This window comes from Equus przewalskii, chromosome 18 (genome assembly GCF_037783145.1).
Source record: "Equus przewalskii isolate Varuska chromosome 18, EquPr2, whole genome shotgun sequence".
In the NCBI taxonomy this organism is placed as follows: Eukaryota; Metazoa; Chordata; class Mammalia; order Perissodactyla; family Equidae; genus Equus; species Equus przewalskii.
In genome coordinates, this window is record NC_091848.1 from 13,672,777 (window position 1) to 13,689,305 (window position 16,529).

Genomic DNA, 16,529 nt, shown 5'->3' on the forward strand with positions numbered 1-16,529 from the left:
TCTGCTAAAATCGACGTCCGATATCAACCTCAATGAAGCAGAAGCACAGTTAAATATTGTGTTTCAAATTATACTACAGTCTAATAAAACTCCAGCAAAAATAAAAGTATAGTAGGATGGTGACTTTTAAATGAGCCCACACTACTGAAGCTAAAACTAATAATAATAGCTAATATTTAAGCTCTTACTTATGAGCTAGGCATGGTTCTGAAGTGCTTTGCAAGTATTAACTCATTTAAATCCCACCACTCTCTTATTAATAGTAGTTTTAAGGATGAGCAAACCAAGGCACCTAAGGGGTAAGTACCTTGCCAAGATCAAACAGCCAATTAGGCTCTGGAGTCAGTGCTCTTAACCAGGCACTTTAATAATTCTGTCCTTCTGAGTGCACAGCACTTGTGAAAGCCTGCCAGACTCTGGTCAAACACAATGGGCGTGGAAATGGTTGGACAACAACTGCTCTGTGGACAGTCCTCATAGTGACGCAGGCTGAGAAAGGCTTTCCAGTGAAGCAGCCACAGAATTGAGACCTGAAGGCGACATGGCAGGTAAGGGATCCCCAGGCAGAGGGCGCCATGGGGAGCAGGCCATTGGAAGGACCACAGGGAGCTTGGGGAGGCTGAGGGAGCTGCGGAAGAAAATGCCGCGAGGGAGGCAGGAGTCTTCTGATGTCACATCGTGGAGGCAAAGAGGCGTCATCAAAAGATTTTAAACCAGAAAGTGACTAGATGTGCATGTTGGAAAGATAAAGAAGGAAGAATCAGGCCTTGTAGGGTGAGTAGCAATTTAGAAGACATTCCAGGTAAAGTGAAGGGCAGACCAGTGCTTTAAAACTCACAAGCTTACATCTTCACCAACTTTGTCAAGGAGGCTGGGGCGGTAATCCTGGCAGCAGGGGTGCTCGCTAGTCCCCTTGCTCAAGCTAGGTTTGGGGTCTGAGCCATGTGTGGGCTGTGAGTGCCATCTACAGAGCTGGGAACACAGGAGGAAGAGCAGGCTGGCGGGAGGAGCAAGGGTAGGAAGGCCAAGCCGAGGAGCTGGCTTTCGGAGGCCGAGTGTGAGGTCCTGTGGGCCGCCATGGTGGATGTGTAGGGGGCTGCGGGAGATCCAGGTGTGGCGTTCCAATCCCCTGCCGGGATGGGAGGTCCACACATCGAGAGTCACTGCACACACAGGGAGACTGAAGCTGGGGGGCAGCAGCAGGTGCAATGAGTTTGCCCCTGAAGATCACACAGCATAAGAGGAAAGGGTGACGTTTTAAGGCAAGGGGTTTCTGACGATCTCAGACAGAATTCACGACATGGGTGGGGAAAAATTTCATTTTAATTTTTACTAAGCTCTAACTGAAATTCTTCATTTCCTTCTATTACAAATGTAGGCAACAACCCACAGTAGAATTAGACATATCTGTGACTTGTCACGTGTAGAAACCAAAGCTATCTTCATATCACAACACAGTTATTGCACATATCTCAAAGTATCGTTTCCACTCATCGCTACTTCAAAACTACAGTAGTTATCAGACCTGCCACTAGCTCTTGGTACATAATGCATTAATAAAGGACATGTATTACAATATTACAATATTACATTTTTGGGAGTATATTGATAACTGTATATCGGTATAATCGGTTTCCTTTGTAATCCTATGCATTCTAATTTTGTGCATTTAAATTTATACATTTAGTTTTATGTATTAAGCATTATTCTGAAAAGGGATCCATTAGCTTCTCTAGACTGCCAAAGAAGTCCCGTGGCACACACACCAAAGTAAAGAACATCTAATTAAACGGGAAAAACCACAGGAAGACACTTTCAAAAGGCACTCAGGAAAGGGAGGACCTAGTGTGAGACGATCCAGGATTCAAACCCAGGACTTCTGACTTGTGTTCTTTCCTCCACCAACTCCACACCCTAAAATGACACAAAGAGTAACCCCTTCATTTGTGTTAACACAGTGCTTTCACATGTATCAGCTCATTGGCTCATCACACAGACCCCGAGTAGGAAAAGGCAGGCAACCCCAACTGGTCTGAAACCTCAGAGGAGCTGCAGCCCAGAAGACACAGCTCTCCAGCCAGGCCCTGGGGTGGAACGTGGCATCTGCCACCGGACTCTATGGAGCCGTGGTCATGAGCACAGGCAGCCCTTCCCGGTCACCACATTAGCCAGCGCCTGATCGGGGAGGAAGGCGCAGTGGCTTCCCTTCTCTTCCGGCTTCCATTTGCAGGCAGGGCTAACAATTTATTTGGATTCTTTGCTCAAAGCTCTTTTATTTAGTTCTGATTGGTGATCCAGGGTGACTGACAAAATTTACAATATTTCAACTGTTTAATTTTCCTTTGGTTATAACCAGAACAGAAGCCTGTACTTAAGCAATTAGTTTGAAATTAGATAGACATGCTGGAACAAGGCGCTCTCTGTTCTCGCCTTGCTGTGCCCACCAACTGGTGTTCATGATTTAATCTGTGACGCGTGTTGCCAGGGCTGCGTTAGCGACAATGTTGCCTATTGTCTTCCCATCCTTTCCCTATTCGGCTTCATGTGCCATGGCTCATATCTATATTTTATTTTGTTTTATTTTGCTTCTCTTATTCTTACAGGGTCATTTTCTTACTTACCACAAATTGCTCTGAAATCTAATCTGACCCTCCAAAGGTCACGACATTTTGTACCTTGGTAAACAAAAAACTTAAGATGCACGTGCAGACACCCTTTGAGGTTACTGCAAATTTACTCAAAATTATATCATGAAAGCAAATTTTATCTCATGGTTGGCTAGATAACCTATCTTTTTTGTTTATCACAGATTACTTTGTCCCCTTCTCACATAAGCTTGCTTTCTTTTTACATGATAATGAGAATGTGGCTTTATATGATTGACATAATATGTTCTTCTGAAAAACAAGTTGAGTATTTGTTAATATGCATGTTAAAATGTAAATTATTATGTTTATAGACTGGCCTTTCATTTCTATGTTTCTCTATTCTTTTCTTTCTTCTTTTAATAAGGAGCCATAGTGAAAATTGTCATTTGCCCTCTGGTCACAGCCACCTAAAAACTAGAGTGAGAATTCTTGTGGGTGAAAAAGAAAGGTCACGGTTGGTTTCCGGGCCCCCAGAATGGAAGAATGAGGCCCTCCTGCTACCGCCTCTTGGTGGACATGTGCACACATGGACCCAGCCCAACCCTCCACCGGGTGTGCAGCCGAGGGTAACGCCCCGGCCACCTGCAACGCAGAGGGAGAAGGCACGGAACTTGGCAGCAACAAGCCCGTGAGACGTCAGCTTCTTTCCTCACCTCCCAGAAGCACTTTCTTCTTTTCTTGCCCAATGTAAGGAAGGAAGGGCTTTCTGTCACCCTGGCAGTTCCTGTAGCCTGAAGCCACTTGCGTTCATGCCCACCTTGTTTTCTTTGCATCGCTCTCAAGCTGCTGCCTCACAAGCCCTCTCCTTTCAGCCAAACTGGTTTATTCCATTTTTCAAACCTCCCTAGTTTTTCCCCCTTTTTGGGTTTGTGCCACTGCCCCACCACAATGCCCCTCCCCCTCATAGCCAGGAAAGGATTAAAATCCTCTCCAGCATTTCAAGGGGCAGCCCAAACCCACATCCTTCACAAAGCCTTCTCAGACCACCCTGGTTTAAAAAAATTTGCTTTCATTTCTCACACCTAGAACAAGCAGCAGCAGCAAATGTATTCGACAACTAATTATGCCTGATGACGTGTCTATTGTTCTCTGGACGGGTTATTTAAAGATTCTGTGGCATTTCATTTTTCATGTACTTACATCTTTTTCCTTCAACTAAGTTATCAATAACTGTGGGTCACAAGTTATACCTCTGAAATCGACCATTGTAAAAAGCATATAACAGGCAAATTCCACCTTACCCAGCATTCATATCTATTTGTGGATGGATTTGAAGAGATTGAAATCATTTAAATATATTTAATAGTAACTACAATAACAACAGCCAACACCATCACCACAATATCTTATTACACCCAATATCTTACTGACATTCCCATCTGCCCTAGGAGGTAGGTGCCATTATTGTCTCCATTTCTCAGATGAAGAAAATGGGGCCAGCAATGTTAACTTGTCCACAGTCATTTATTCAACATATATTTACTGAGCAGCTACTATGTGACAGGCATTGTTAACAGCATTAATGATTCAAAGCAGAAAGGCCCTAGCTGCAAGGAGATTATATTCCACTAGGGAAGACAGATTATCAACAAATAAAACAAATAAATACCAAACCAGATGATGCTAAGTGCTAAGAAGAAAACCAAAGCAGAGTAAGGGACTGGAGAGCGATGGGGTGGGGGACACACTCCTTAGATATGGCGGTCAGAAAAGGCCTCTCTGGGGAGCCAACACTTAAGCAGAGATCTGAATGAAGGAAGGTAACAAGCCCTGTCATTTTCTTGGAAAACGATTCCAGGCAGAAGAAAGAAATCGCAAAGGCCCTGAGGTCAAAACAAGCTTGAAGTGTTCAAGAATGACAAAAAGGCCAATGTAGTCAGTGTTGTGAAAGCAGGGAGGTCTGATCATATAAGGCCTTGCAAACCATCGCACAGGTTTTTTTTCCCCTAAATATAATGGAAAGGCCCTGGAAGGTTTTAATCAGGGGAGTGAAACGCTGTGACATCTTAAAAGATCATTCCAGTTTTATAGCTAAAGAACAGACTGAGAGAAAGCAGATTACTTAGGAGACTACTGCAGTAAACCAGCTGGGAGATGATGGTGGCTTGGATCAGAGTGACGGCTGAGAAGAGGACAGATCTAAGATATATTGTGAAGACACAGCTAAGAGGATTTTCTAATGCGAGTTGTGATGCAGGGTGTGAAAGAAAAGATGTCAAGGAAAATTGTAAGACTGGTGTATGAGTAACAGGGAGAAGGTTCCAATTACTGAGCTGGGGAACACGGTGGGTGGTGGGGAGAAGGAGGAACAGCACGTTTCAGGCGCAGATCAGGAGTTCCACTTTGGATGGGTTTAAGTTTGAGATACCTTTTAGATACCCAAATGAAGATCAGTAGGAAGTTGGATATATAAGTCTAGGGTTTAGGACTGAGATATAAAATAGCTTTAAACATTGTAGTTGGCTTTAGACAACATATTTACACCATGAGACTGACTGAGAATGGATAAAGGACAGAAGTCTGAGGCTCAGGGCCCTCTACATCTAAACATCAGGAAGAAGAGAAGGATCCAGCAAACGAGGCCAAAAAAGAGCTGCCAGCGAGATAGGAGAAAACCAGGAGAATATGGTGAGACAGAAGCCAGGTGAATAAAGGGCTTCAAGGATAGAGTGATCAGTTATGTGAAAGGCAGCTGAGAGACGAAAAAGAGGAAGACGGAACTATCATTGGACGCAGCAACGTGGAGGTCGCGGCTGACCTAGACAAGGGTGGTTTCAGGGGAATTTTGGACACAAACACCTACATGGAGCGGGTTCAAATGAGAATGTGACTACAAGACATTGCTGAGAGAAATGAAAGACCTAAATAAGTGGATATATCATGTTTCCGATTAAAAGATTAAATATTGTTAAGATACTGGTTCTTCACAAACTGATCTATAGATTAAATAATCCCAATCGTAATCATGTCATCAGGCTTTTTTCTGTAGAAATTGACAAGCTGATTCTAAAATGTGTGTAGAAATGCAAATAACCTAGAATAGCCAAAACAACCGTAAAAAATAAGACCAAAGTTGGACGATTCACACTACCTGACTTTAAGACTTTGACTACTAAGTCTGCAGTAATCAAGACCGTCTGATACTGGCACGGGATCAACAAATAGATCAATGAGACAGAACAGAGAGCTCAGAAACAGACCCCCACACATGGTCATTTGAATTTTCACAGGTTGACAGAGAAATTCAATAGAGAAAAAAAAGGCTTTACAACAAATGATATTAAAACAACTAAATATCTATATGGCAAAAAATAAATAAATAAATGTTGACCCCCAACCTCACACCATACACAAAAATTAATTTGAGATGGATCATAGACCTAAATGTAAAAGCTAAAACTATAAAGCTTTTAGATACGACATAGAAAGCAAGAAACATAAAAGGAAGAAAATTAGACTTAATCAAAGTTAAAAATTTCTGCTCATCAAAAAGATACTATTAAGAAATTAAACAGGTAAATCACAGCCTGAGAGAAAATATATGCAAATCATATATCTGACAGAGGACTGATATCTAGGATACAATTCAATAAAAAGAGAGCAAAAGTTTTGACTGGACGCTTCACAGAGGAAGATAAACTAATGATCAATAAGCACATGAAAAAGTGTTTAATGTTAATATTCATCAGAGAAATTTAAATAAAAAGCACAATGAGATATCACTATATACCCACGAGAACAGATAAACATTAAAAAAACTGACAAAAGCAAATGCTGGCAAGGATGCAGAGCAATCAGAACTCTCACATACTGTTGTCAGAGCGTAAAACAATACAACCATTTTAGAAAAAGTTCTAGAAGTTTCTTATAAAACTAAACATAGACTCAGCCTATGTCCCGATAATTTCACTCCTAAGTAAATAGCCAAAAGCAGAGAAAATAGATATCCACAAAAAGACTTTTGTGTTTGTTCACGGCAAGTTTAGTCATAATAGCCTCAAACTGGGAAGAGCCCAGGTATTCATCAGCAGGAAAAGGAATAAACTGTCGTACCGGCACACAATGGAATAATACTTAGCGATAGCAAGGCATGAATTACTACCACACACAATATGGATGAGTCCCAAAAACATTACGCTGAGTGAAAGAACTTTCACAACAGAGTACATACTGTGTGATTCAATTTTGATAATCTTCTAGAATAGGTAAAAACAGTATATGGTGGGGAAAAATCAAAACAGTGGTTGCCTCTGGCAGGAGGTGGGAGGCTGGGCTGGGGATTGACCAGGAAGGAGCACGAGGGAACTTTTGGCGGCAATGGTCACGTGCCACACCTTGAGAAGGGATGGACTGCAGAGGTGGTCCATGCCATTTGTCAGAACTCTGAATGATTCACTTAAGATTTGTGCATTTCAGCCTATATAAATGTTACTTCAAAAGAGAAAAGAACATAAGCAAATACTGAAGTCTAATTAATAGTATGTACACTGAAGTGTTTAGGAGAGAAAGCACTGATGCCTGCAACTTAGTTTAAAATGTCTCCAAAACATAAGGTGGGCTGATGAAAGATAGAGGGATGGATAGATAGAAAGATATGTGTTAAAGAAAACAGAATATTACTTCTAGAGGCTGGGTGGTGGTTATATGGGTGTTCACTTTAAAATTCTTTCAACTTTTCTTTACGGTTGAAAATGTTCATATGATAATGTTGGCCGGCGGGGGAGGAGAGTATAAGGTAAGGAATTGGAGACAGCGAGAACAGACAACTAATTCAAAGAGTTTTGCTTTAAAGAGGAACAGAGGGGCAGGCCCCGCGGCCGAGTGGTTAAGTTCGCGCGCTCCGCTTCTGCAGCCCAGGGTTTCACCGGTTCGGATCCTGGGCGAGGACGGGCACCACTCATTAGGCCATGCTAATGCAGCGTCCCACATGCCACAACTGGAAAGACCCACAACTATAATATACAATTATGTACTGGGGGCATTTGGGGAGAAAAAGCAGGAAAAAGAAAAGAAGATTGGCAACAGTCATTAGCTCAAGTGCCAATCTTTAAAAAAAAAAAAGGCGGGGGGGGGGGGAGGGAACAGAGAGGTGGGGCAAAGCTGCTGGGAGACAAAGGATTAAGGCAGCTATTTGTAAAGAAGTGAGACATTACAGAATGTTTGAATAAGAATGATCCGGTAGAAAGAGAAACTTTGGTGAAGCTAGTAAGATACTGTAGAAGCTGAGTTCTGAACAGGCAAGAGCAGAGGATCTGGTGGGTTGGGGTGAGGTGGACACCACCCCAACCGAAGACACACAGTTCATCCACCGCAAAGAGTGGGGTTGAGAGGACACAATTATGGGTGAATGCAGGAGGATCTAGTAGTGGGGAGACGAGGTGCTTCTCTTCTGACTGCTTCTAGTTTCCCATGGAAATAAGCAAGTTCATTAGCTGAGAGAGAGGCAGGAGGGGATGTTGAGGTGTGAGCAAAGAGGTGAAGGTGTGAAATAGCACGTGGGAGGACAACAGAATGAATTTACTCGGGAATGTGGTAGGGTTGCCATAAAGTGTTGAGTGGAGGGAGTGAGTGATCAATGTAATGTAATCAGAGCTCTGTGTGTGTTTGCGTGTCTGTGTGTCTGTGTGTGTGTTTTCCAGGTATGCTCAGCTGTTCAGAGGAAATGCAGAGTTATACCCGTATAACTCTGATTTTTAACCAGGGCTGAGTTTTGCAGGAGAGTAAGAGAGAGGGAGAGAGGCAACACAGCAGTGGACCGTGGAATATAAGGCGAGTAGACAGGGAAAGTCAGAATACACGGGTCATTGATGGTAACAGAGTCAAAGGACTGGAGTAAAATCGTGGATCTGGTGATATTAGGAGCGAGCAGAAAAGATGGTGGACGGTGGAGCTGGGATCTGAACGCAGATGGCTGACTCCTAAGTCCACCTTCCTCACTGCACACTCGCCAGCATTTCCAGCACTTCCAGCCTCTATAATTCTCTGTGTTTGGACAATCCATGTACCAGTAAGACTCAAGGGCGTTATTTGCCTTCATGTCCTTAAAAGTAATTTTTATAGAAGTGTTCTTTACTTTCATGAAATGGGAAATATAAGACATAATGAGTTGGTGTGATTTTTCATCAGACAAATTGGCTACAAGAGGAAAATGTATTGTCTTGTCTCTGAACACACCCCTTTTGGTCTTCTATTTCCCACTCCTAAAGAGAACATGTTGCTACTCAGAACAAATCAAATACCACATCAGGAGAATCTGAAGAAACTAGACTCAAAGTAATTATTTCAAGAGAATTTATTTTAAAAACATTTAAGCATTAAGTCAGCTCACTCTCAAAAACATCCAAAACCTAGTACTCTTCCAGGCATTTGGGATTTCAGGAAGACTGCTAAATGGGTATTGAAGAAACCGTTCTAAGGCACCACACTCTCCCGGGCATTTAAGTACTCCAGGAAGAAGTCCAGATTCCCTTGCCTGGCTTTCTGCTGTTCAGGTCCCGTCCTTGACCACCGCCCTGCACACACATCACGTCCCAGGCATGTGAACTCCACCATTCCTCCACAAGACCCCTCCTGCCTCATCTCTGACCTTTTGCTCTTGCTGTTCCCTCCACCTGGGCCATCCCTTCCACCTGCCCAATCTCTGCCCATGCACATCGTCTTATCCTTCAGGCTCCAGCTCAAACACAGACTCCAAGTCAAAGAGTGACCACACTCCTCTGGAACTGCCAAAGCTGCATCTGCGCCTCTTAGACGTCTACCGAGTTGTGTAGGGTATCATAGTTATTAGGTACCTACAGAATCTCCCCCTTAGAAAGAACCATTTAATATTTCAATCTGGAACTCTCCATGATTTACCTTTGTATTGCACTCAGAATGCCTCACACAGTGTCTGGCATAATAGTTAATCAGTAAACAGCTGTTGACAGTACAAATACATTTAGAGGGACTCATAAAGAAAAGCTGAACACAATGGAAGGCGTGCCTATTCTACGCTAAGCATTCTATGTCTAATACTAAGATATCTCATGCAGAGACTCAGACCTTATTATCGTGATGTATTACCAAATTATCCTTTATAAACTTTACCCCAATGTAAATGCCCATCATGAGATTCTAGCAATTTATGTATATGCCTTACCTGTATAACAGCATTGTCCAATAGAAATTACAGTGTGAGTCATAAGCAGGAGATACATACGTAATTCAAAATCTTCCAGTAGCCACATTAAAAAGTAAAATGCAGGTGCCAGCCTAGTGACATAGTGGTTAAGTTTGTGCACTCTGCTTCAGCACCCCAGGGTTTGCAGGTTCACAGGTTCAGATCCCAGGTGCAGACCTAGCGCTGCTTGTCCAGCCATGCTGTGGTGGCATCCCACATAAAACAGAAGAAGATTGGCACAGATGTTAGCTCAGTGACAATCTTCCTCAAGCAAAAAAAAACCAGGAAGATTGGCAATAGATGCTATCTCAGGGCCAGTCTTCCTCACACACACACACAAAAAGTAAAAAGAAACAAGTGAAATAATTTAACGAAATTTTATTTAACCTAATTTATCCAAATACTTGTAATTTCAACATGTGATCCATATAAAAATCATTAATCAGATATTTTACATTTGTTTTGTACTCAGTCGTAGAAATCCAGCGTGTATTTTACACTTAAAGCGCATTTCAGTTTGGACTGGCCACATTTCCAGTGTTCGATAGCCATGTATGTCCATAACAAACTGGACAGCACCGGTCTAGAATGTCCTTAAGGGCAGAGGCTGCTGCTTTCAGGCTTACACTCTCCACAGTGATGACCCATTCAGTGAGATGAATGCCACAAGCTTGTAAAACCAAGAGTGTCAAAGCACCAAGGACAGTGCTAGCTGCACAGCAAGGCTTCAAAAGCCACTGCCTCCCTTTCCTTCACATGCAACAGTCCCTCAATCAATGCTTCTGGGACTGAACTCCCAAGGTGGAAATGGTGCTACAGAATTAAGACCGTCAGGCTCCCTTTATTCTGCTCTGTACTCTCCAAGGAGCCTTGTGGCCTTAATGTGGTTTCACAGCAGATTTTCCTTGTAAAAGAATATTTTACCCACCATTAAACTATCCAGACTACTTGGAAATAATAACTTCTCAGAATAAATAAAACAGTATCCTGTTTTTCGTCAGTTCCCAGTGGGTCTGACTTCTAACAAATGCGTGGGGTTCTGGATTAATTAATGAAAGTGGATTTTTTGAAGCTACAAAGCTGAATAAAAGACTCAAGAAGTTGGATCCAAGGAGCAGCCACTCCTGAGCCCACTTGGAAATGGCTTATCAGAGCAATCTTCTATCCCAGAGCCCTGTCTGTCCAGATCCTCCATCACAGCATCCTGTCTGCCCAGATCCCCGTACCAGGGTCCTGTCTGCTCAGATCCTCCATCCCAGAATCCTGCCTGCCCAGATCCTCCATGACAGAGGCCTGTCTGCCCAGATATCCCATCCCAGCATCCTGTCTGCCCAGATCCTCCATCCCAGGGTCCTGTCTGCCCAGATCCTCCATCCCAGGGTCTTGTCTGCCCAGATCCTCCATCCCAGGGTCTTGTCTGCCCAGATCCTCCATCCTAGGGTCCTGTCTGCCCAGATCTCCCATCCCAGGGTCTTGTCTGCCCAGATCCTCCATCCCAGGGTCCTGTCTGCCCAGATCTCCCATCCCAGGGTCCTGTCTGCCCAGATCCTCCATCCCAGGGTCTTGTCTGCCCAGATCCTCCATCCCAGCATGCTGTCTACCCAGATCTCCCATCCCAGGGTCCTGTCTGCCCAGATCCTCCATTCCAGGGTCCTGTCTGCCCAGATCTCCCATCCCAGGGTCCTGTCTGCCCAGATCCTCCATCCCAGGGTCTTGTCTGCCCAGATCCTCCATCCCAGCATGCTGTCTACCCAGATCTCCCATCCCAGGGTCCTGTCTGCCCGGATCTCCCATCCCAGGGTCCTGTCTGCCCAGATCGCCCATCCCAGGGTCCTGTCTGCCCAGATCTCCCATCCCAGCATCCTGTCTGCCCAGATCTCCCATCCCGCAGTCCTGTCTGTCCAGATCCTCCATCCCAGCATCCTGTCTTCCGAGAGCCTCCATCTCAGAGTTTTGTCTGCCGAGATCCTTCATCACAGAGTCCTGTCTTCCAGAGTCAGGGGCTAATAACCTAAGCTGTTACTTGGGCCTCCAATTCTCACGGAATTGGAATAGGGTAAAGAATTAAGAACTCTAAAAATATTTAACATAATTGAATATTATTTGAGAATTGAAAAGGCATTTCAGAATCTCTTACGCCTCAAAGCAACATTATAATCATAAATTTACACTGGATGGTACAACAAAAATTGTAATTTGAATGCTCATGTTGTTCAAGCTCCTGTGTTGTTTGATTACATACTCAAAATGCAAATGAGTAAGTCTATTATATGTATTATATATATAATATACACAATACAATATCTCTGCCTGACAAAATTTCAATGAGAATAGGTAACATGGGAATTTCCCGACCAATTCTCATCTCTCATGCAAACGTTCTAGCCAAGCAAATACATTTTACAACACATGCAATGCCTTGTAGTTATGTCTGATACTAATTAACTCCCTTTACTAATAGGTCGTCACCACTTTAAAACTTCCAGTCTCTGTCCACCCATTCTTTGTTAGTTCCTTGTACATTCACTCAATTCATCCAGCCAGCCATTCATCAAACAAATATTTATTGAGTGCATGTGTCCAGCAGAGTGCTAAGCACCCAGCACACAACAGAGAATGAGAAAAGATGGTCTGGGCCCTGGGGAAGCTTATAGTTGAATTCTCTTGCCATTCACTGTTCGTTCTACTTTTCTACCTCTAGCCTCCCTCTGCGATCCCCAAGGCTGCGTGCCTTGTGCAGAAGTACCCCCTAACAAACAGGAACCTGGCTACGGTTTTACTGACTCTGCACAGTAAATCAGTCTGTCTGTTGCATTTCCTTCCTGAGCATATGGTCATCTGGGTTCAACACAGACCTACTTTCTGGACTGGTTCTGTTGAAATGGTCTGTCGGCACTGAGTATTCTTCCCCTTTTTTCTGAGATCAAATTACTTTCCCTTGGCAATTGCTTCCGTGTTTTCATTAAATAAATACCTGGGTGCCCCCAAGTGGCTGATGCTTCTCTCACACTGCAAGAGCTGGCTGTACCAAAGGCAGCACCCAAGAAAAAACTCCCAACCATAATATTAACCTAAGAGAAAATGCGATGGATTTATGCACCAGAAAGGAATCTAAAGTATGTTTGCGTATGTTATAACTCACTTAGATGTTGACATGCCCAGAAAATAAAATTAAGGACATTTTTTTCCCTGTCTAGTGTTCATGGCATTTAGCGTTCGTAGTTTGGAGTGGAGGGTGCGGGAGCTATAAACACAGCAGGTTGATGCAGGTGAAGGGCAGACGCTTCCTATGAAGCAGCAAGTACATTGTGCCTTGATCCTCATTTGAGTAAAGGGAATATCTTTTCTCTGATAATCTAATGAAATTCAGATAATACAAGAATTAACTTGGTTTAAAAAAAGGAAGAAAAAGATTTTTTTAAAAAACTGTTATGATTGTCAGCCTCAAGAACAAAATGAACCTTTGTGTTTGTGAGTGCACCTGCATTTCTCTTTGTAAGGACTGGAAGGAGGAGATAGGGACCCGTAAACTGATGAGATGGGTGACAGAGAGAAACAGGATTTCCAGTTGACTGACTGCCAAGAAAACCAAGCCAGGTTCACAGGCTAACACCAGGGCGGGGTATGGATGAATTCTTCCTTAGGGCGTAGGAAGCCTGGATCACTCATACAACTGGATTCGTCCAGTTAGTACATCCATAAACCTAACAGCTCGCCTCTGGTTCTCTAATAGCCTGTCTCTCATTAGCTCCTCAAATAAAAAAAAAGACAAAAACAATACAGCAACAAATAAAATAGCAAGCTTTTATTACACATTCTTTGAATTGTTCTAAAAACTTTTCTTGTCTCCTAAACACTGACCCAGAAAAGGACTGTCAAGATGATGACGAAACTCAGTTCAGTCCTACACAAAAGAGCTTCGACGCCTTTGCTGATCCGAGGTTTTCCATGTCTGTAAAAACTCCTCATTGCCAAAGACAGCTTAAGAAGACAAAGAGAGCACTTAGACTTCTGTCTATATACTTCTATTGCCAAGTCCAATGGTCTGTGCTTAAGTTCTCTGCTGCCATTACAGGGGTTGGTTTACGTTTGTTAATGAGATTGCCTATTTGAATTTTATGCCTTCATTCCAATGTCTACTGAATACCTACTATCTGCTATGCACTCTGCTAGGCACTGAGGATCCAAGGGTGAATAAGACAGATGCTGTTCTCAGAAAACTGGAAAACTCTTAGAGGAGGCAGCCTATGTGGCCCAACACAAAAGCACCCTGTGCACTAACAGAGCTGTGCGTGAAAGTGCTGTGCAAACAAGGAGGGTGGCAGGAGTGATTTAGCAGGCAGTGAAAATGGGTGGCCAGGAAAGACTTCAGAGAGGTATAGGGTGCTTCTATCTGTAAGTGGACAAGGGAGCAAGGGCATCTGATTCAAAGAGCCCCAAAGCAGGAGAGCACATGGCATGCTCTGGCACTGAGAATTCCTACAGAGAAAAGAGAGAGGGAGGGAGGGAGGGAGGAAGAGAGGGAGAGAGAGAAGGAGAGAGGATGAGTGTATGTATATTGGGGAGACTGGAAATGAGGTTGAAAACCAAGTGACTGCCACACTGAAAAGGGGACTTGCTGTGGTCTTGATGAGGATTATTTTAGGCTGGTTACTTTTAAAAACTGCAGATGAGAAGGAGGCTCTGAGGAGTGGAATTTGCTTGCCCTTTGATGAGAGAGAGACATTTGCATTTGTGAAGGAAGTCTCCATCTGTGGGGGTGTCTCCCTCTTTGCACTAGGAGGAAGGGGGGATGACCTTATCTCTAGAAACTCTTAATGGGGAAGGCAAGGACTTAAGTTGTTTACTGTCTGGTAACCTCATGTAACTGACCCCTCCTCCCCCCACCAACATCCTCCTTTGTCTTTAGCTGAAGATAATATTTAAGGTGGTGGCTTCTGCCATTTACTTAATATGGTCTGATTCTTATCTAAAGTTATAGGACCACCCAATAACCAGACCCCACCTGCCCTGATACCATTTTAACAACTTTTTTTACATATTCTTTCCTTTGTCTTGTAAAGAGATAACTCACATACCTATGCCTTAAATTTAGCCCTACTCTCAACCCATGTTTGCAGCAGCTGCAGCAGCAGCTCCTCCTGCCCACGGGTCCTGTCCCCATGCTGGCAGCAGTTCTGACTGCCCATGGGTCCTGTCCCCATGCCGGCAGCAGCTCTGACTGCCCATGGGTCCTGTCCCCATGCTATTCCACATTATTCTCTAAATAAAAGAGCACTACTGCCAGACCTTGAGAGTCCAAGAAATCTTTCTTTCAACTCTTCAGCTCGCCAACCCCACATCAGTCTGAATGTTTGTGTCCCCCCAAAATTCACATGTTGAAATCTTAACCTCCAAAGATGATGGTATTACGAGGTGGGACCTTTGGGAGGTGCTTAAATCATATAGGTAGAGCCCTCATGAATGGGATTAGTGACTTATAACAGACCCAAGAGAGCTCCCTAGCCCTTCTCAACCTTGGGAGGACATAGTGAGAAGGCGTGGCTATGAACCAGGAAGAAGGGACTCACCAGAAGGTGACCATGCTGGCACCTTGATCTTGGACTTCCAGCCTCCAGAACTGTGACCAATAAATTTCTGTTGCGTATAAACTACCCAGTCAGTGGTATGTTGTTATAGCTGCCTGAACAGACTGAGACAGGTCTTGAATGACATGCCAAAGAGTTTTAGATCCAAACTTTGGCGACAGGAAGCAAAGAAGGGTTTAAGCTATACAATAACATAATCCAAAATATGTTTTAGAAAGATCACTGTAAACCTGGAGGCAGAGAATGGACATTGTTCCAGTCTTCCACAAGCTAAGAGCCCACTGGGACAGTGGCCAGAGTGGGAATGGAAAGGAGGCCTTGAGGAAGAACTTAGTAACCAGCTGAGTTAGAAGGCAGGGCGGCAAGAGAGTCAAGGATGACCACATTTCTTACTTAACCAAGGAGGTGTGGGCCACCCCATTGCCAGGTGAGGGCAAAGCCTCAAGGGGGGCGGGAGGCAGGGTGTCATGACACCAACTTCAAGAGGATGGGCGGGTAAGTCAGCAGGCTGTAGCAATGGACCAGCTTAACACTGCAACGAGAGCAGTGGGTTAGGAAATTTCAGGGTCATGGGTGATCTTCCCCGGGGCAGTTTCAGGAGACGAGGGGACCGACGTACATTAGGAGGCCACAGCTCCTGGAGCCTCTTTCAAACAGGATGGCAGCAAAGGCAAGGAAAGCAGGAAATAAGCAGAGCCAAGAGAAGGTCTGGACACATGGCAGAGACTTGGGCATTCTGTAAATTGAAGGGAAAGATTTAATAGTGATGAAATGGTTTCGTAACTGAGAGTGGGGGTCCCACAGGAAATCCCATAGAAGAGAGAAAAACACACCTACAAGATCTCCCAAGCAGTCTGAGATAGATAAGAGGCAAGGGGGAAGGAAATATTTGGAGTTAAGAGGATTCGAGGGAGTTCATGCCTGCAGCCTATTTTCTTGGAAAGAAAGAAGCAAATTCATTTATTGAGAGAGGGGTGGAAGTTTATTTGCTGCCTACTATGTGCCAGGCATTGTTCCAGGCTCTGTGAATACAAAAGAGAACAGACAAACCTCCTGCTCAGAGGAAGCTGACATTCTAAGTGAGGTCCTAACCAAGGCTGGGAAGGATGTATTTTAAATTGGGCCAATTAGCAA

General features: G+C 43.9%; 1 protein-coding gene and 1 long non-coding RNA gene across 4 annotated transcripts in view; one reads left to right on the top strand and one right to left on the bottom strand.

The window, feature by feature from the left end:
- Nucleotides 1–16,529, bottom strand: part of PLD1 (phospholipase D1) — a 201,844-nt gene that overhangs the window by 161,725 nt on the left and 23,590 nt on the right. The window lies entirely within an intron of this gene.
- Nucleotides 443–5,611, top strand: LOC139077096 (uncharacterized). The gene is made up of 2 exons (XR_011529325.1): nucleotides 443–548; nucleotides 3,013–5,611. It is a non-coding gene; the product is annotated as an uncharacterized lncRNA (long non-coding RNA).